We start from the raw sequence: 21877 nt of genomic DNA on the forward strand, positions 1-21877 counted from the left end.
ACAAAAATCAGTGAAAAAGAAAACCTCATGCATACAAAATCGAAAAACTAAACCACGCCACAGTTGGTGACCATGTGCAATAAAAGTAGAAAGTAGTGATTAAAGTGTAAACCCAAAAGATTTGTCAACTGAAACGCATCGGTCCAAGTGACTCTCAGGTGATGATCATATTTTTAACTGTAATGTCAGAAAAGGTCTTCTTGTTATTATTTACAAAGAAAGTCACTGGAGGAAAGTACTTTTTTTCTTCTACCTGATAGGATGCAGGAAATGCTGTCTCAGATCATGGCACCTTGGCATACTGAGTATTTTAAGATGAAAGAAATTGAGAAAACTGCATAAGCAGAAAGGTATCTCTGACCTTCTCGATCCCCCCATCTTTTGAAGACCCACATGTGACAGGTGTCCTGCCCTGTACCTGCAGGGATGCTACCCAGCGAGGACAAGAAGAATCTGAATAAACGTGCTTTGCTGTCCTCCCCCTGGTTTATTAACATTAAATCATAGCCTCTTTTTGTCCAGTCATTCTTTACACAAGTGAGCACGGTTCATTGAACCGACGCACAAAAACACAGTTTTCCTGGGTCTTTGGGTCTTCATCTCTGAAGATTCACAGGTCACATAAAACTAACATTTTTTAAACATGTCGTGCTTCTATCTTGTTAGTCCATCTTTGTTGCGGTGCGTGTCAGTCATGAACCTGGCAACGGGTGAAGAAAGAATATCCCTTTTTCTCCCCTACCTACCCTTCTACATTCATGGCTGGGGATCTTCTAACAAAAGAAAGACTAACAAGAGAAAAGCATACAAACACGTTTAATATAAGTTTTATGTGTCATGAGACCCTTCATGAGGAAACAAAAGCAAAAAGAAACAGTTAAAGCTGAGTGTTTCTTATAGGAGGTTCTTGATGAAGAATGGAGTCACGGAAGAATGTGATAGGATAAAGGGTGTAAGTGTCACCACGAAACCAGCCCAAACGGAACTTATTCTGTTGATAAGAAATTGTCAAGTTACCATTTGGGCATAAATGAGCCAAAAACTACAAATTGTGTAGCCCAGGCATGTGCAATAGAAAAGCTTTCACCTCGTACACACCCAGAACCAACGATTCCTTCCCCTCAGAACCAAGAAGACTGGACTATGACCGAACCTAAACACACAGCTCTTTCAGAAACATGGGTTTCTGTTGGCCCCAAAGATCCAGGGCTAAAATCTGCCTTAACATATCTTACTGTGAATGGTCAAGTGTGACGGCCTCCAATCAGACCCCACTCAGCCAACCGTCTTCAATCCTTTCCCTTGCCCTCTGATTCTTTAAAACCCGCCCCAGACCTCAAATTAGGGAGACAGATTTGAGCCCCCTCCTGCCTCTTCTGCTGACTGGTTTTGCGATAAAGGCCTTCTTTTCTCAAAAGCTGGTGCCACAGTTCTTGAAGAGAAGTGTGCATCAGGCAGTGAGCCCATTTGCTCAACAGCATAAGTAAACTGGGGGAAATGCAACAAGGCCTGCTCATACGGATTCCTCTCTGTGTCCCTGTGCCTTCAGAAGTAAGACTGCTCCTTTCCTCCAGGTACAGGGAAGACACCTCTCACATGAACGGCTTATGACCTGCTTCAGAGGACATCAGAAAATCCTTCCTGGGCTCTATACCCTGCGCCACGGGAGAAGGGTGAAGGCAGAATGGAAGGAGAGCAGAGCGACCTCCCTGTTTCTGCCATGTTCTCCACGCCCCTCAGTTTAAAATATTCAATATGGCAAGGTGCCGTTATCACCATGGCTAGCCATAGATGTTTCCGTGGTTTAATCATTTCTGCTAAAATTCGTTTGGTTTCCTTCCAAATCTCAAACTGCTGATCCTTTAGAAAAGCCCACAGGAGACATATTGCAGAGTTTAGGGCACATCCAAGATGAGATTAAAATATAAAATCAGACCCTGTGGTAAGTTCTGTTACACATTTGTTGCCTCTTTAAGGTGTGTGTTTAGAAGATGATGAATCCTCAGCCAGAGTAACTTTATACTAACTCATACCGTTTCAAACGGCGCTCGAGATCAAGAGAATTGCCGACTCGCTTCTAACTTGCTCTAAGATGACTTCCCTAAAGTATGCTCTTCCAGGAGCAAAGAAACTCGGTTAAACTGCTAATTAAATCTGCCCCTCAAAGTTGAAGCAAAGAACATGAAGTTACAGTTTGAAATATACCATGTACCTCCCAACACCTAAAACATGTTTACATCTGTCAAAGGCATATTTACATAGAATCAACTAAAAATACAGAAGTATTTTTATTTTCTTATTTTGAGCAGGCCTCTAGAATAAGAAATAAGACTCTCCCAGGAACCATGACACACCAAAAAAGATGGGAAGGAAACTAAGACTTAAGAGTCAAATCAATTATTCCACGATCACTTGAATACTCAGGCATTTTCAACAGACTGAGAGATTGTTTTCTACAAAGGGAAACATATGTTATCCATACAAATCTCTTCATTAAACCCCAAAGTCACATCTATAGTATTTGCTGTTCATAAACATTCTACATATGGAAAGAAGATTTAAAGCACTGAACTTGAAATTCTATGTATGTGCACGTAGCCATGTGCCTATGATTTCCTGGGCATGTAACTTTAAGCAGCATGTAAAATGCCTTTGCCGGGCTCGTTCTGGTTTGCTTTGTTCAATGTTAAATGATACCAAGATTAAGAGCGACAATTTCATGCCTGGGTTTACACTTTAACAGAATTTCTTATTTTCTCTGGCCACACACAATAGGAGGAAATTTAATTTGGCCCTCAAACTCTAGGCATGGGGCACTAGTGGTTTTGTTCACCTCTCAAAGAAACAGCACAACCAAAAAGTTAATTATCTGCCGGTCACTCTATATGAAAGGATTGGGCTTCTTCATGGATTCCGAGACTGAAGGGAAAGACCCACAGGACTTAAAGCCAAGTGTCTTTACCACTTAGCAGGCGGCTCTGTGATTTGACTCCTGACGATCCTAACTGACACCTCATCTGTATTAAATGGAAATACAGATTTCTTGCTTGTCTGTCCTATAGGTTTGTTGTAGGAGAAGAAATGAGAAAATGAATGTTCAGCACTCAGGGAGCGCAGGATCTCTGCCAGGCCCTGGGGAAGCAATGGTGAGTAAGACACGGCCCTGCCAGGTTGCTTTGCAAAGACCTTACTGAACTGCAAAGCACGATACAAATGAGCGGCATCATCATAAACCATCTGCCCCTTAGGCAAGGCAGCAACTCTCCCCCAGCAACAGCCTGGGTACTTGACTGGCAGGTTGGGTCACTCACTGCTTCTCCATCTGCAAGGCTTTTGTCCCCCAAGTGCCCCATCCCACGCCCCCTCACCAACCTCCCACCCTGACCTCAGCAGGTTTCTGATGCGACTTTTTCATGGAAAGTGACCATGACCCTCGATTATCTTCTGACTTTGTAACTTTATAGATTAGGACTTTTGTCTGTTTTACAATGGAATCCTATTGTCTTAATTTAGGGGCATGGTTAAGATGTTCTCATTTTTACTTTTTTAACTGTTTATTACGGAGGTTTCCAAAAATACACAAAAGTAGAGCAAATCGATTCATGACCCCCCTCATACCTGTCGCACTGTTTCACCACTTGACACGGCCTCCCCCTTGGAGGCCTTGGGCTATAACCTGTTTTCCTGGTGACCCTCCCCCAGTTCTGGAGTATCATAAACCTCAGACTTTTCTCACTATAATATCTCAGTAGACTTTACCATAATACATCTGCCTATATCTCTGAATAGTAAAAACTTTCCATTTTTGAAACAAAATCACATTTATATCAGTTTATATACCTAAACCTGACCACTGAAAAAAGTAAAGAACTTTTATTGGAGGAAGGTGGTCCTTTTAAATTATCAGGCCTGGCTGGGCACAGTGGCTCATGCCTGTAATCGCTGCACTTTGGGAGGCCGAGGAGGGCAGATCATCTGAGGTCAGGAGTTCGAGACCAGGCTGGCCAACATAGTGAAACCCCCTGTCTACTAAAAATACAAAAATTAGCTGGGTGTGGTGGTGCACGCCTGTAATCCCAGCTATTTGGGAGGCTGAGGTAGGAGAATTGCTTGAACCTGGGAGGCAGAGGTTGCAGTGAGCCAAGATCACGCCACTGCGCTCTAGCCTGGGAGACACAGTGAGACTTCATCTTGAAAAAAAAAAAAAAAAATATATATATATATATATATATATATGGCCCAGAAAGACATTAAAATCAGATGATAGCACTCACACTCCACTCCCTGCTTTGAGCTATGTATTCATCTCTTGAAACTACTTGCTGTGGCCACAGGCAGATATAAATTAGCCTAATAATGCCACACTAGACACTATAGCCCACCCTATAACTTAACCATGGATGGCCAATCACAAATCATTATTGCTGTAAACCAGTGAGAATTCCTGACAAAAAAACTTGGTATCAGTTGTCCACTGATAACATTCCCTTTAGAAACCTGCTTGTAACAAAGGCCAAAGGGAGCTCGCGTCCAAGGTGACTGGGCTCTGAGCCTTCTGGACAACGGTCCCCACTTTGGCTCTAGCAGGCTATTTAAATTATCATTTGGGCCTCAGCCTCCACCTTTGAGGTCAACACCACTCTATTCAAAACTGCAACCCCCTCCCCCGGCATTTCCCCTCTTTTCCCGTCTTTCTCTATTTCTTTATTTCCTTCTGACCTACTATATATTTCACATATTTGTTCATTGTCTCTCTCGCCCACTGCAATATGAGCTCCCTGACTGCAGGTGGCTTTTGTCTGTTTTGTTTGTTCCCGGATGTATCCCCAGTATCTAGAATGATGCACTCAATAGTCTGTCCCTGAATACATGAATCCATCTAAGTCAAAAGAACAGACTGGACCATATGATGAATTTAGGGGGCCGGGCGCAGTGGCTCATGCCTGTAATCCCAGCACTTTGGGAGGCCGAGGCTGGTGGATCACCTGAGATCAGGAGTTCAAGACCAGCCTGGCCGACATGGTGAAATCCTGTCTCTACTAAAAATACAGAAAATTAGCCAGGCATGGTGGCGTGCGTCTGTAATCCCAGCTACTTGGGAGGGTGAGGCAGGAGAATCACCCAAACCCAGGAGGTGGAGGTTGCAGTGAAACAGTACCATTGCACTCTATCCTAGGTGACAGAGAGAGAGAGAGAGAGAGAGAGAGAGAGAGAGAGAGAGAGAGAGAGAGAGAGAGTCTGTCTCGAGAAACAGAAAAAAAGGAAAGAAATTAGGGGAAGACTGAAGACTCTATCCTGTTCACAAACATCATTTTTTCTCAGACAAGCTTTTGATCACAGCAAGACATGACTGTTCAAATTCACTCTTAACAAGAAAAACTGAAGTCCTTGATTCTTATGTAATTGCTTATAGTCGTATTCAGGTGGCAGGATAAGCAAACAGAAAAAGAAAACTAACAATTATTACCACCTTGACAGAGAGCCAATTTACTTCTGTACAGAAGTTCTCCGTCCCTGGGAACGTTGAGGAACAAAGCATGATTTCCACAACCTAAATTCGTACTTTCTGTGTACTCAGAGCCTAGGAACAGACACATGCTAACAGTAAGATTTTTTTTGTTTTTCTTTTCTGTCGCCCAGGCTGGCGTGCAGTGGCACAGTCACCGCTCACTACAGCCTGGATCTCCTGGGCTCAAGCTATTCTCTTATTTCATCCTTCCAAGTAACTAGGACTACAGGCAAGTGCCACCACCCCTGGCTATGCTTTTTTTTTTTTTTTTTTTTGAGAGATGATGTCTCATTATGTTGCCCAGGCTGGTATCAAATTCCTGGGCTCAAGTGATCCTCCCAAGTGCTGAGATTACGTGTTGGAGCCACTGCACCCAGCAATATTTTCTGATTCCATCTTGAATCAATGTAGCAATAACAGCTAACAGGTATAGAGCATTTACTATGCACTAAGCATTCTTCTAAGCATTTTACTCATATTAACTCATTTTATCTTCATAATAATCCCACACTGTTGTACAATTATCATCTTCAGTTTACAAATGAGGTTGAGGCACGGAGTAGGAGCTCTACATAGCAGAGCAATTAAGAGGGCATTCCAGAGCCAGACACCAATGCCCCCCGCTGGGAGGTGAGGGGGCATGACTCGAACCGCAGGGGTCTGGGTGCAGTCTGCACCTTCGCATTGTCCCAGAAAATGCACATCTGCATTCTCTGTGAGGAAACCAGTATTGCCACAGCTACAAGCAAACCTCGAGAATCAATCCTACCTACGTTAGTATTCCAGCCCCACCACTCACTGATTACATGAACTTCAGCAAATTAATTAACCTCCTGAGATTGTTTCTCCATAAGAAATATGGATGACAGTAACACATACCTTATAGAGTTATTAAAAGGGTTAAGTGAGAGAAACTATGTAAAGCACTTAGCAGAATTTCTGGCCGCCAATGCCACACAGCAATTTAGAGTCCATTCTGTGGGGTCAGAGTGCCCGGCCTGGAATCCCAGCTCTGCCATCCCTTCAGCTCTGCCATCTTGGGCAAGTTAACTAACTCCTCTGTACCTCTATCTCCCGATCTATAAAAACGTGGGGGAGGGAATATTCACACCCACTCACAGAGTGATGGCCATTGAGATTGTGATTCTTTGTAACATGTTCAGAATAGCACCTAACATGTTATGAATTTGCAATGATTTTATTGTGTGAACTACCCAGGCCATTCCTCCCTTTTTCCAACATATTCCAAGCCAGCTTTTTATACTCCACATACCCAGATTGTTACACACTTAACAGGACATTAAAATTAACATTTTTGTTAGTTTGTTTCTTTTTTCGAGACAGAATTCTGCTCTTGTTGCCCAGGCTGCTGCAATGGCATGATCTCAGCTCACCGCAACCTCCGCCTCCCAGGTTCAAGCAATTCTCCTGCCTCAGAGTCCCTAGTAGCTGGGGTTACAGGTGTGCACCACCACACCCAGTGGTGCATCATTTTGCATTTTCAGTAGAGACGGGGTTTCTCCATGTTGGTCAGGCTGATCTTGAACTCCTGACCTCAGGTGATCCACCCGCCTCGGCCTCCCAAAGTGCTGGGATCATAGGCATGAGCCACCATGCCCAGACAAACTTAATATTTTTATAGATATCACAGGAAATAACAATTGTAAAACTTCAAGGAGACAGGCCATGTGACCATAGCCAAAATTTACAAATGCAAAGTCCCAAAACTGGTTTCCAAACTCTCGGCCCGGCCCTCCTCTTCACCACCCTTAGAAGCCCTGGCCTCTAGAATATAGGATTGAGGTGAAGAAATAGAAAATCTGCAATGAGACTTATTTGGAACCCTGTTCACACTGTGAGTTACTTCCATCTTCACCTCAAGCCCAATGGCGGCTTCCAAGGGACCGCTCAGAGGGTGGGAAATGTCTTGCAAGTCATCGGAGATGTGTGTACAACTTGTATCTTGAGAAATACAGCAGCCAGTAGCAGCAGGACAGAGGCTACTGCACTGGATAGGAAGGGCCATACATGCCCAGAGTTTGCCAAGGTGAAGATGTGTATGGGTCTCCTGGGGATCCCTGGTGGCCAAGGGCCAGAGGAGGTAGACTTGGAGACATTTTAACTCCCAACCAAGGGACCACCTAGGAGGACAAGGTGCTTCCAACAGGGGAAGTCTGTAAGGAATGGTGTGCTGTGAGGACCCGCAGCAGAGGGGCGTCAGCAAGCCAGAGGAGAGGCATCATCCGCATCTAGTGGGCTGCAACTTGCAAAGCATGGGCACACGTTGGGCTCATAAAAGTGTCACAAGGAGGAAAGACAGCTTTAAACATCTGTCAAGGCTGGAGAGAGAGATGTCATCCAGGCACAGAAAGCTCTCACCATCTCATGGGGCCCAAACGGCATCTAGAGAGTGGAGGAGGATGGAGAGCCACAGAAGAACCCGCCTAGGCCTCCCCTTTAGACTCCTGGTTCCCTCACACCTGTTCCAGACATTCCAAGGTTGGGGAAGGAACTCATTAGAATCCCTGCTGGAAGGTGGAGGGGGAGTCGTCTTATCTTTGATGAAGATTTAAGTGTCAATTAATATATTAAACTCAACATTTTTATTTGTTTTTTGTTTGTTCATTTGTTTGTTTTTTGAAGCAGGGTTTCACTCCGTCGCCCAAGCTGGAGTGCAGTGGCGTGGTTTCTGTTTACTGAAGCCTCGAACTCCTCACTCAGGTGATCCTCCCACCTCAGCTGACGCCACGGGCACATGCCACCATGCCCCATTTATTTATTTATTTATTTTTTGCAAGAATCACTATGTTACCCAAGCTGGTCTTGAACTCCTGGGCTCAAGCAGTTCTCCCACCTCTGCCTCCCAAAGTGCTGGAATTACAGGCATGAGCCACCACACCCAGCCTAAACTGGACGTTTTTAAATACTAAATTGAGACTGAGTATATGCAAACTAATGTCACCGCACCAAACTGGGTTGTTTGCCTAAGGGAAAGCCAAAGATCAAAGCACCAGTCTCCTGCAAAGAGGAAGGTTTGTTGGGGGTTGACCAGCAAGGAGACAAGAGGAGATGTTCAAATCAGTCTCCCTGAGCTGAGGTCTGCGGCACGTTTTATAAATAGAGGGTTACAAGGTGTGATCTGACTGGATCTTACAATGAGGTGATGCCAGTAGGCGTAAGGGACTGGACCCTGCCATGGGGTGGCACCAGGGCTCCACCTGAGTGGATCCTGGCTCCTGCCAGACGATGTCCACTTAATGCAATCCCCACTCCTCCATCTGAACTCTTAGGTTATACTAGTGGGTACACGTTTGGTTACTCTGGGCATGTTCAGATTATATGACCTTCAACTTGGAGCGGGGAGGGCATGGCAACTGAAAAACAACTCACAACTTTGTACATAAAAGCTGAAACAGATTGGTCTGAGGCAGTTAAACTGAAGCGGAATAATCAACTTACTGAGAGCAAGCAGGAGAGTCATGGGCCTGCCTGGGTTTCCATCCCAAAGCAAGGGGGTCTTATCCCACTGATAAACTATACAGGGTCAGAGAAGACAAAAATACATGTAACCTGTTTTACTTATGCAACATCCAAGCTATTTACAGGCAGCATTTGCCTCCTATGCCCCAGCCAGCACTGCCCCGCTTCAGACTGAGCCCTCTTCAGGCTGAGGAACGCCCCTGTAACCCTCCTCCTATCTCCATGCTCCCAACGTTCCATTTTCACCCATCCCTAGGAGATCCTAGATTCATCTCATGCCACCTCCACCATAAAGCTCTAGTCCCTTAAACCTTCCACTGTTCCAGCACAGGTCATCTGCACAAGCACCGTGGTCTTTGCACACATCCATTCCTTGGATTACAACATCCCTTCCTCTGTTCTACACCTGTTTAAGAAAGGTGTCTTCCTAAGGGACACTTTTCCAAGCTTCTCCTGCCTCATGTGCCTCCTCATGGCATGTTACATGTGACTCCATTCCAGTACTGGGAATGGATCCTGGCTCCTGCATTGGGTAGTGTGACTGCTTCACTGGGCTGAAGCTCCCTAAGGGCAAGGTCTTATTCTTATTAGGCCAAGAGTTTGGAGACCAGTTTTGGGACTTTTCATTTATACATTTTGGCCATGGTCACATGGCACCACTCTTTGAAGTTTTACAATTGTTATTTCTTGAGATATCTAAGAAAACGCTAATTTTAATGTCCTGTTAAGTGTGTAACAATCAGGGTGTGTGGAGTATAAAAAGCTGGCTTGGAATATGTTGGGGAAAGGGAGGAATGGCATGGGTAGTTCACACAGCGAGGCAGACTCACTAATTAGCACCAGCAGTTTTACACAACGGGAGAAAATACTTGCAAACTATGCACCCGACAAAGGACTAATATCCCGAATCTATAAGAAGCTTAAACAAACCAAGAAAAAAAATAACCCATTAAAAAGTGGGCAACGGACATGAACACACACTTCACAAAAGAAGACATGTAAGCAGCCAACGAATATATGGAAAAAGCTCTCAACATCACTAGCCATTGGAGAAATGCAAATCAAACCACAATGAAATGTAATCACACACCAGTCAAACGACTAATATTAAAAAATCAAAAAATAACACATGTTCATAAATCTGTGGAGAAAAGGGAAGCTCATATGCCGTCAGCGGGACCATAAAGTAATTTTGCCATTATGGAAAGCAGCTTGGAGGTTTTTTCAAAGAACTGAAAACAGAACTACCATTTGACCCAGTAATCCCGTTACTGGACATGTACCCAAAGTAAAATAAATCAGTCCACCAAAAAGACACATGTACCCACACGCTCATTCCAGCAGTATTCACAATGGTAAAGACATGCTATCGACTGAGGTGCCCATTAACGGTGGAGCAGACAAAGAAAATGTGGCACATATACACCAACAGAATACTACACAGCCATTAAAAAGAGAATAAAATCGTGTCCTTTGCAGCAACATGGATGTAGCTGGGGGCCATTATCCTAAGTGATTAATGCAGAAACAGAAAACCAAATACTGTGTGCTCTCACTTATAAGTGGGAGCTAAATTTTGGGTACACAGGGACATAAGGATAGTTAATTAGTCCATTTCTTGCTGCTGATAAAGACATACCCGAAACTGGGAAGAAAAAGGTTTAATTGGACTTACATTTCCACGTGGCTGAGGAGGCCTCAGAATCATGGTGGGAGGAGAAAGGCACTTCTTACACGGCAGTGGCAAGAGAAAAATGAGGAAGAATCAAAAGTGGAACCCCCGATAAACCCGTTAAATCTCATGAGACATTCACTATCACGAGAACAGCACAGGAAAGAGCAGCCCCCGTGATTCAATCACCTTTCTCGTGGGTCCCTCCCACAACACATGGGAATTCTACGAGATAAAATTCAAGTTGAGATTTGGGTTGGAACGTAGCCAGACCATATCAGATGGTAACCGTAGAGACGGAGGACTCCACAAGGAGGAAGGAAGCGGAGCAAGATCTGAAAACCTTCTGGTTGGGTGGTTTGTTCACTGAGTAACGGGATCAGTGGAAGTCCCAACCTCAGCATCACAGCATCACGTTACCCACGTAACAAACCTGCACAGGTACCCCATGAATCTAAAATTAAAATGGAATTTTGTTTTTGGACAGAGTCTCACTCTGTTACCCAGGCTGGGATGCAGTGGTATGATCTTGGCTCACTGCAACCTCCCCCTCCCAGGTTCAAGCGATCTCTCACCTCAGCTTCTCAAGTAGGCGTGTGCCAGCATGCCTGGCTAATTTTTGTATTTTCAGTAGAGATGGGGTTTCACTGTGTTAGCCAGGTTGGTCTTGAACTCCTGACCTCAGATGATCTGCCCACCTTGGCCTCCCAAAGTGTTGGGATTACAGACATGAGCCACCACACCTGGTCTAAAATGGAATTTTTTTAAAATGCATTGTGCATTCTTATAAGGTTTAACTTGTACTTTTCATTACCTTTCTAGCTAATTTTATATTTTTTATATTTCATATTTGATAGAAACCAAGTATTTCCAAGTATAAATTCACAATAGTTGATATCCAGACAAAACACAAAACCTCCCTCGAATTGAAGGTATTTTAGAAGAGGCCGGTAGCAATGAAGAGCTCCGGTTTGCGTTGTCTCTATCTTTACTCATGGCTGGGGAGGGACAGAGGTGTTACTAGGACAGCTCATGCCAACAAGAGTTTGACACGATGGCCCTTTCCATTTGGAAGGCAGCAAATGTTTCCCCTCCCACTCAGAGCCTTGTTCAGAAGCAAGAAAGGAGATTGCCTCTAGACACAGACATTTTCCCCTGACGTATGCTGGGGCTCCCTGCACAGACTTCCTTTCGTCTGCCTTCAGAGCATTTTCTCGTCTGATCCTAAAAACCCCTGCAGTTACTTCCTAAGACTCAACGGGCAAAGCAAGGTCAGTACATTCCAAACTGACTGAAGGAAGAAAACAGATGATGGACACATTTTTTCAAAACCACATGTACCTCTTCTCTGCTTAGGGGGTTACCAACTAGGGAAAGCTGGGCCCTTCCTAAAAGTGGAGTCCTGCTAATGGCCAATCAATTAACTCCCGCTTTGAAAGGTACGCACCATACTGCTTGCCACATGATATTTCTACTCACTTTGTCATTGTGGGCAAAAATATTACCCACTAAGGGCAGCTGTACTGGAGAAGCATGGATTACTTCAAGAGAATGTTCAATACAACCAAGAGGTTTCCACATCCTGAGCATGACATAACATTTTCCATCTTCTATCTGGTTCCATCGATTCCATATGAGGCAAATTCTCGGTGCTTGCTCATAGTAGAGTACCTAACTTCACTTCTTTCCCATCTCCACCATCTCATTATCTAAGTGGTTTCTCACTGGGCACTGACTGCTGCAGGCAGAGGCTGAGGGCTGCAGGGAAGATACGAGGCCAGAGTTGGAGGACGTGGCTTAGGCAGTGACAGACACTGTTAGATGCTTGCTGCATGATAAGTACCAGTAAATGTTTCTGAGTCTGTTTTCTGCCTATGGATTCAACAATATGGTGAATTATTACAGAACGCCAAAGCCCAGGAGTTTCATTACTGTCGGATCCATCAAAATACTGCGTAAATGACTGTAAACAGGATGGAGCATAACTCGATTACTAGGACGTCAGGCCTAGTGCCAAGGCCTTGGATGCTGATAGTCATTTATGAGTCCCTGACTAAGCAGCCAAAATAGCTACCTGCTGCAGCGTGAGCCCCGCACATTAGCTTTTCTTTGATAACCAACAGAAGGGGCCATGCAATTCTGCTAGTTATCAAAAGAAAACAACTAGCTGGGCACGGTGGCACACGCCTGTAATCCCAGCTACTCGGGAGGCTGAGGCAGGAGAATTGCCTGAACCCAGGAGGCGGAGGTTGCGGTGAGCCGAGATCGCGCCATTGCACTCCAGCCTGGGTGACAAGAGCGAAACTCGGTCTCAAAAAAAAAAAAAAAAAAAGAAAACAACACTATCGCCTCCCGGCTGAAACCGGTATTCAGGGATATTTATTTCTTCACCACACTTCCCAGGACTGGACAAGTTTGCGGAAAGAAGGGAGAAAGGAGACTTCTGTGCCAACAGTTCTCTGGTTGTCTACTCCAACCAGCAGAGCAGAGAGACAATATTCTATTCCCAAAGTGCACTCCAGCCTGGGTGACAGAGTGAGACTCTGTCTGTATAAAAAAAATGCAAATAGAGAAACTTTATCAAATACATAAATCAGAATGTCTATAGATGAAAGCAATCCAGTTCCTTAAAGAGAAACATCAGCATTCTCGCTTTCTTTGAGGGGGAGACAGAGTTTCGCTCTGCCAAAGAAGATATACAGATGGCAAGTAATCATATGGAAAGATGTTCAGCATTATATATTACTAGAAAAATGCGAACCGAAACAACGAGACACCACTACACACCAATCAGAATGGCCACAATCTAAAACACTGACAACACCAAATGCTGGCAAGATGTGGAACAGCAGGAATTCTCATTCAATGGTGATAGGAGTGTAAAGTGTTACATCCACTTGGGAACAGTTGAGCACTTTCTTACAAAACTAAACACACTCTTACCATACGATCCAGCAATTGTGCTTCTTGGTATTTCCCCAAGTAAGTTGAAAACTTACATCCACACAAAAGCTCACTCATGCAAGTTTATGGCAACTTTATTCATAATTGCCAAAACTTAGAAGCAACCAAGATGTCTTTCAGTAAAAAGAAAAAAACTGGATAAATAAACTGAAGTACAACTAGATAAGGGAATATTATTCAGCAGTTAAAAAAAGTGAGTTATCAAACTATGAAAAGACATGGAGGAATCTTTAACACATATTGCTGAGTGAAAGGAGGCAATCTGAGAAGGTTACATACTGCATGATTCCAACTGCTGCATATGACATTCTGGAAAAGGCATGAAGACAGTAAAAAGGTCAGTGGTTGCCAGGGCTTAAGTGGAAAGCCAATAAAATTAAATTTAATTTATTAAATTTTATATAAAACGTATATAATTTATATAAAGTAAATATAACTATATTTAATTATAACATATAACTATATAATTATAATACGATAATTTTTTTTTTTTTTTGAGATGGAGTTTCACTTTTGTTACCCAGGCTGGAGTGCAATGGCGCCATCTCGGCTCACCGCAACCTCCACCTCCTGGGTTCAAGCAATTCTCCTGCCCCAGCCTCCCGAGTAGCTGGGATTACAGGCACGCGCCACCATGCCCAGTTAATTTTTTGTATTTTTAGTAGAGACGGGGTTTCACCATGTTGACCAGGATGGTCTCGATCTCTTGACCTCGTGATCTACCCGCCTCAGCCTCCCAAAGTGCTGGGATTACAGGCGTGAGCCACTGCGCCCGGCCATAATATGATAATTTTTAAGGTGTACAATGTGACATAGGATTTGGGTTTTTAGTACATTTTATTATGTATATTTAGGGTATATAACATATTGTTATGAGATACACAGTAAAATCATTACTATAGTGAAAGAAATTAACACATCCATCATCTCATACAGTTACCCGTTTTTCCCTCCTGTAGCAAGAGCAGCTATAATCAACTCATTTAGCAGTTATAGAAACTATTAAATATATTAAATAATAATATGTTAATGTATGTGATTTTAAAATTCTATATAAAATTTATTTTAGTCTGGTATATGCATTCTCCTTATTATACGAAGAGAACCAAAAAACAGGTAAAACGCATCAGGAGTTCTGAACTATACAGCAAAGAAAGCCCTGATCTGTCTATTCACACTTTCTAGCAGCCGTTGACTCAGCACAGCTTACGCTCCACAGCCTAAGCCGTGACCCCTCTGCAGACTCGCTAATGTAGGACCAAGGGCCGCTGTGCTGGTGAGATTCTCCTACCTCCACTTTTCGTGAAGCAAGTGAGGATGTGACTTCCTCCTCTGCTAACCATGTCGTTTGCCCCCGGTTGTTGAGAGGTGTGGTGTCCTCTGCCCGTCACCCTGACACAGCAGATGCCACATGGATTACACACCATGAGTCCCCTGTCTGTCTACAGGGACCTGTGCCACATTAATTGTTTATATAACTTTGATATTATTTCAGACTTACAAAAAAGTTGCAGGAAATTCTATGCACCTTTCAGCAGATTCCTCAATTACCATTATTTCCTTTGTGTGTGTTTCATGAATTATCTGAGAATAAGTGAGAAATCGTGTCCTTTACCTCTAAATACTTCAGGGTGAGGGTGTATTTCCTAATAACACGTTTTGTCTTTCATAACCACAGTGCAATTATCAAAGTGAGGATTTTAACAGACTCAATTCAAATCACCTCAATGAGGAAACACTCTGCTAATGAGCCATTCCTGAAAAGTCCACTGAAGGATTATTTTCATCCAACCAAATAAGACTGGAAAAATTTGTGCAAAAGGACTAAGGGTAAAAATTAATACACTGAAGGGAGATTTAAGGGAAAAAAATAGAAGGGGGTAAATTCAGGAGAGTAATATATACATATTGTATGTTCTGATGACATAGAAACAAATTTCTGACTTAATTTAAAATTGAAGGCGAATAGAGGGAAAGGATAAAAATAGAAATAAGTCCGCGGATTGGTATGTAAGCAGTAGGTGAGAGTCAAAGAAACCGTTAAGAACGGGCAGTCCGCTGCGCCACAGGAAAGGTTTTCAAAAGAAACTGGCAAACCAAAGACGAAAAGTAAATTTTTAAAACAGGGGACACAGACCCCCTCATTAAAAAAATATTTTTAATAAAAGTAGCCAGGCATGGTGACCCACACCTGCAGTCCCAGCTACTTGGGAAGCTGGGGTAGAAAAATGGCTTGAGGCCAGGATTGAGGCAACCTAGCAAGAACCCCATCTCATTTAAAACAAAAATGAAAAAAAAAAAGGGACAAGAGCATTAAAATATGCATAAAAGATTGAATACTAGAATAAAATATACATTTTTAAACACTAAATTTTAAAGTAACAGCAGAGAAAACACTAGAGGAAGAAACAATAATTATTGTGTGCATAATAGCTACAAAATAAAATGTTATAAGAAGACATTAGTCCTATTACATATTCATTCTATTATAAAGCCTCTTTAATCACACCAATGTGGAAACAGTACATCAGTTGACCGATCAATAGAATAGAATAGAAAATCTATAAACAGCCAGGCGTGATGCCTCATGCCTGTAATCCCAGCACTTTAAGAGGCCAAGGCAGGTGGATCACGAGGTCGGGAGACCAAGACCATCCTGGCCAACATGGTGAAACCCTGTCTCTACTAAAAATACAAAAATTAGCCAGTGTGGCGGCATGCACCTGTAGTCCCAGCTACTCAGGAGGAGAATTGCTTGCACCCAGGAGGCTGAGGCTGAGATCATGCCACTGCACTCCAGACTAGGCAACAGAGCGAGACTCCACCTCAAAAAAAACAAAAGAAAAAAAGAAAGCCTATAAACAACAGACTCTAGTACATGTGGCATCTCAAAACTCAGGCAAAGAAGCACTTTTATTAAACGGTGCTGGGAAAACTAAGTTGCATTTGGAGAAAGAAAAATAATTAAAACTTGACCTATACCACATATTAGAATAAACTTAAATGAATCAGACACCTAAATGTAAAAAGAAAAATAAAACCGTATGAGCACCACAAAAAAACCTAGATGCAGTTACCTGCAATCTGGACTTCAAATACAAACCCGATAAAAGAAATGGTTGATAAACATGATTACATTTAAAAACTTTTGCAAGACAGAAACCACGGCAAACTCATAAGACAAATAATCTAAGACAAAGTATTTGTTACATATTTTGCAGATAAAAGACTAATATAATATCCCTAAGTCATAAGATCAAAAATTGAAGGAAAAAGACTAAAAGCCCAAGAGAAAAATGGGCTAAAGACATGAAAACATAGTTCATGGAAAACACATAGAAGTATAATTTATATGCAAAGATGATCAACTTTGCTCATAATAACAGAATTGATGAAAATCAGGTTTCTCACCATTGAGTAAGAAAATTAACAAATACAGAAAAGAGCAAGACCATGATGAACTCTGTGGTGTTGGACTGGAACTGGAGATATCAGTCTGAATGCATTTCATATACACACACATACATAATTACATATACATATATTTATATATCCATGCGTTTGTATACACACACAGACACACCCACACACACACAGACACACACACACACACGTGCTCCTAGCTCAGTATGCTGAAATGCTCTATGAAAAATGACACTGTAAAAACGTTTGCCCACGTTTTCAGCACCACATACCATTCTCCACTACATGGAACACAGGCTCCTTGGAAAAATGACTGACTTTGGACGTAGAGGAGGAAAAGTACAAGATAAGACTGAAATATTTTGTTATACCAGAAAGTAAGGAGGTGCTCAAAGAACAACAGAAACATGATCAAAGACATGGAATCCACCTTGATGAGTCCCTTAAAAACATTAAAACTGGAACATCAAAGTAAATAACAGGCTGGGCACAGCACTCACGCCTGTAATCCCAGCACTCTGAGAGGCCAAGGCAGGCAGGTCAGTTGAAGTCAGGAGTTCAAGACCAGCCTGCTCAACATGGTGAAACCCATCTCTACTAAAAATACAACTACTAGCAGGGCATGGTGGTGCATGCCTGTAGTCCCAGCTACAGGAGAGGCTGAAGCGCAAGAATCACTTGAACCTGGGAGGTGGAGGTTGCAGTGAGCCGAGATCGTGTGCCCCTGTACTCCAGCCTGAGAGACGGAGGGGACTCCATCACAAAACCAAAAATGCAACAACAAAAATAACAAGAAAATAAAAGAGCAATAATGACAGACATAACACATTACATAAAATAAGACTCTGTGAGTTATATTAACATAAGAAAATAATGGAACGGAAGGAAAAGTTTCTTCTTTTGTTTTTTGAGACAGATTCCCCATTGCCCAGGCTGGATTGGAGTAGTGTGACCGATCATGGCTCACTCCACCCTTAACCTCCAGCTCAAGCAATCTTCCCACCTCAGCCTCCTAACTTTCCAGGCTCAAGCAATCCTCCAGCCTCCGCCTCTGGAATCGCTGGGACCACAGGCATGCACCACCAGGAGCAGATCATTTCTTTTTATTTTTTGTAGAGACAGGGTCTCCCTGCCTTGCTCAAACTGTTCTCAAACTCCTGGGCTCAAGTGATTCTCCAATCTCAGCCTCCCAAAGCGTTGGGATTACAGGCGTGAGCCATTGTATCCAGCCAAGAAGATTTTTTAATAATAGATTACCAACTAATAGATGAAGAAAGATGGCAACCATTATTGTAATACTTGGTTCAGGTAATAATCATCAATGTCTGTTAAAAATGATGAAAATTTGATCAGGCATAGGCCATTATATGTAGTCTCAAAGTATGTTCTTAAAAATTACTTATTAATTACAAGGGAAAGTGGTTATCTTATGATGGAGAAATCTAGGACACATCACAAACTCACTAAAGCTAACATCACCAATATCCGGACAATTAGCATCATGTACCTCCAGATATGATGCTCTGAGAAAGGCGGATCTCACTTACTCCTGCGGCATTCTGTAAGGAAAGCATAACCCAAATGTGACAGTGAAGAAATATCATGAATTAGCCCAACATCAGGCAAACCCAAACTGAGGGGTATTCTATGCAATAATTAGCCTGTATTTTTCAAAAACATGAAGGTCATGAAAAATTGCAAAAGACTACAGAGTGGCTGCAGATGAAAGAAAATCAGGAGTGCTAACAGCGATTTGTGACCTGGGACTCGCCATCGATCGCCCTCTCTCATACAGATACACAGTACTTGAATCCACGTTACAATCCTAATTTTGGCAATTATATTGGCGTTATGAAAGGTAACATTCCTGCTATTAGTATATATACCTGAAGTATTCAGGGCTAAAGGGCATGATGTCTCACTTATTCTCCAAATGATTCATGAAACTTATTGATTTCTCAGTCCTTTGCTGAAGTTTTTCCAGTCATATTTTGGTTGGATGAAAATCATCCTCTAGTAGACTCTTCAGAAACGGCTCATTAGGAGAGTGTCTTCCTTCCTCTCCGCCATGTTTAAAATCGCTTTTCTATCACCGTCAGAGCTAAAGAGCTTAATTGGATATAAAACTTTGGTTGAAACTTTATTACCTTGATTTTCTTGAAAATGCTGTTGAGTTGCCTTGTTTTCTCTGCTGCTCATGAGAAATCTGATGCCAATATAATTCTCTTTTCCTTTGACCTTTTTGCCTAAAAGCCATGAAGATTTTTGTCTCTATCTTGAAATAAGTAATTCAATAGGATATGCCTCAAAGTTCATTGTTCCAAGTCATTAATCCCAGGACCTAATAAATTCTTTCAATATAAAGTCAGGCTGGGAGTGGTGGCTCACGCCAGTAATCCCAGCACTTTGGGAGGCCAAGGTAGGAGAACTGCTTGAGCCCAGGAGTTTAAGACCAGCCTGAGCAATATAACAAGACCCTTTCTCAAAAAATATATATAGAGATAGATAGATAGATAGATAGATAGATAGATAGATAGATAGATAGATGTGTGTATCTATATGTACATCTATATATGTGATACATATATATATATGAAGTCAGTCATTTTATTGTTTCCAGAAAGTTTTCTAGAATTAGAGTTTTAATTATTATATGATTCCATTATTTTGTTTTTCTTCTTCTGGGATTTCAGTTATACCTAAAGCAACCCTTTTTTTTTTTTTTTTTTTTTTTTTTTTTTTTTTTTTTTTTTTTTTTGCTTATCTTCCTTTCCAATTATTTTACCCTAACCTTTTTTATTTCCTTTATTATTTCATTTTCACTCTCTTGGTTGTTTTTCTACTTTTCCTTTTGCCGAATTTCCATTCAAATAGATTTTGTGTTAGGTATGTTGTTATATCTAAGAATTTAGTCTTTCCTTCTGATATTTGATCTTTTTCTTTGCTAAATTCAAGCAACTGTACTTTTCTTTCTGTTTTTGTAGAAGAACAGCCTGTTGTATGGTAGGCGTGGTGGCCCCCCCCCCCCTTTTTTTTTTAAGACAGGGTCTCGCTCTGTCATCCAGGCTGGAGTGCAGTGGTGTGATCTCAGCTCACTGAAACCTCTGCCTCCTGGGTTCAAGTGATTCTCATGCCTCAGCCTCCTGAGTATCTGGGATTACAGGCACGTGCCTCCATGCCCTGCTAATTTTTGTATTTTTGTAGACACAGGGTTTTACCATGCTGGGCAGGCTGGTCTCGAACCCCTGACCTCAAGTGACCTGCCTGCCTGGGCCTCCCAAAGTGTTGGGATTACAGGCGCGAGCCACTGCACTCGGCCAGAGGTGCCACCTTGAAAGGACACCGCCGTGATGACCGACGTTTAACCTCCACATACCAAGGTGCTCTGCAGCAATGTCTTCAAACAATGCCTGGATTGTTTGATACGTAACTCATAAAGCTGCTGATCTAATCCACACAGCGGTCACACATCTTGGCAAAAAAAAAAAAAAATCTGAGCATGTAAGCACCAGCACGCATTTTGCCACAAATGCTTGTTCTTTAAAGATTACTTTCTGGAGGGTAGGTGCAGGGACCTTCCATCTCACGATTGCCCAGGACATTGCTGCTGTGGGTAAGTCCCAGTTAGATATTTCTTGTTGAGAAACTGAATTTGTCAACCTCTTTTCTTCAGCCTCTCAGCCCCCTCAACCTTTGGGAGTGTGATTTCGTGCATCTGCTCACCAGAGAACAATTTTTGCTCATTCTTATTCTTTGCTTTTGAATTTCTCTTTCAAGATGCCTTTTAATATCTTGAAGTCCATATTTGGGAATATTTCTTTCCATTTAGAATATGTTTTTTGCTTCATGGCTGTTGGTTTTTAGACATTTTTCAGTTTAAAAAAATTTAGGTTGGACTTTCAATTTCTGGAAATGATTTTATCTTATTTCCTCTTCTATCTTCTGAGCAAAGTTTTAGATCCCTTCCCCCAACCCCAAGTGTCCACAAGTCTTTCAACAGCTTCAGAGGAAACTCTGCGGGAAATAGGGGTTCATTTTTGTACACTCAACCAATCTGAAATTTGTAGAGCCTTCAGTCTTTGAATAATACTGCAAGCATGGGATTTGCGTGGATTTATTTTTTCTCATTAATCTCCATATTTTTTTGAGCATTCATGGGGAGATTTGAATTTAGACTGCTGGCATTACCTTAGCTACCCAGAGATTGCTTCAATAACTGATTTTGAATAAATAAAAGCATTCAATGATATTATGACTTTATTTCTAAGCAGAAAGTAAAAGTCTTACATAGAACATATTAGATTTTACAAAATCTTCTGAAACAAGAATTACAGGGATTGTCATATATAATTATAAATTACAAAAATGTGGGTTGTTTTATTAAGAAAAATAATCTTCTCAAAGAAAAAGCATTATATTCACAGTGCTCAATCTTACGTACTAGACCAGCTTCAATTCTAACACAAATATATGTGTGTTCCTTTTCATTTCACTGTCATCACCAACTTAAACTAGGCCTAAGATTTTTCTGTCCTTGCTAGACTTTTGGAAATTGAGTAGAGCACATTTTAAATAAAGTGGTATTGCTTTTGTCTTTACACCATTTTTTCTGAATGCCTGTGTAAGAGTTTGATACTTAGGCACTTAGGATCCCTCTTCATGTTCTATAACCAAAAGAACCAGTGTATTTGCAAACTAACCGGGGCATGGCAGTCAGGCCAGATCCGCAGCAAACCTTCACACATACTGCAAACCAGATGGAGAACTTAACTATTTCATAGTACCTAGCAGCTGTCTTTCTGCATTCACATGCAGAGCCAAAACCCACA

General features: G+C 42.1%; 1 protein-coding gene across 25 annotated transcripts in view; it reads right to left on the bottom strand.

Moving 5' to 3' along the window:
- Positions 1–21877, bottom strand: part of LOC103795080 (uncharacterized) — a 597037-nt gene that overhangs the window by 535653 nt on the left and 39507 nt on the right. For 20 of the 25 annotated variants that reach the window (XM_078338228.1, XM_078338230.1, XM_078338233.1 and 17 more), the window contains exon 1: positions 1–21877. This exon is cut by the window's left edge; it is cut by the window's right edge and continues 39507 nt beyond it. The exons of the other annotated variants lie outside the window; for them this stretch is intronic. The gene's annotated coding sequence lies outside the window, so the exon portion shown is untranslated. 25 annotated transcript variants of the gene reach the window in all.

This window comes from Callithrix jacchus, chromosome 9, assembly GCF_049354715.1.
Source record: "Callithrix jacchus isolate 240 chromosome 9, calJac240_pri, whole genome shotgun sequence".
NCBI lineage: Eukaryota > Metazoa > Chordata > Mammalia > Primates > Cebidae > Callithrix > Callithrix jacchus.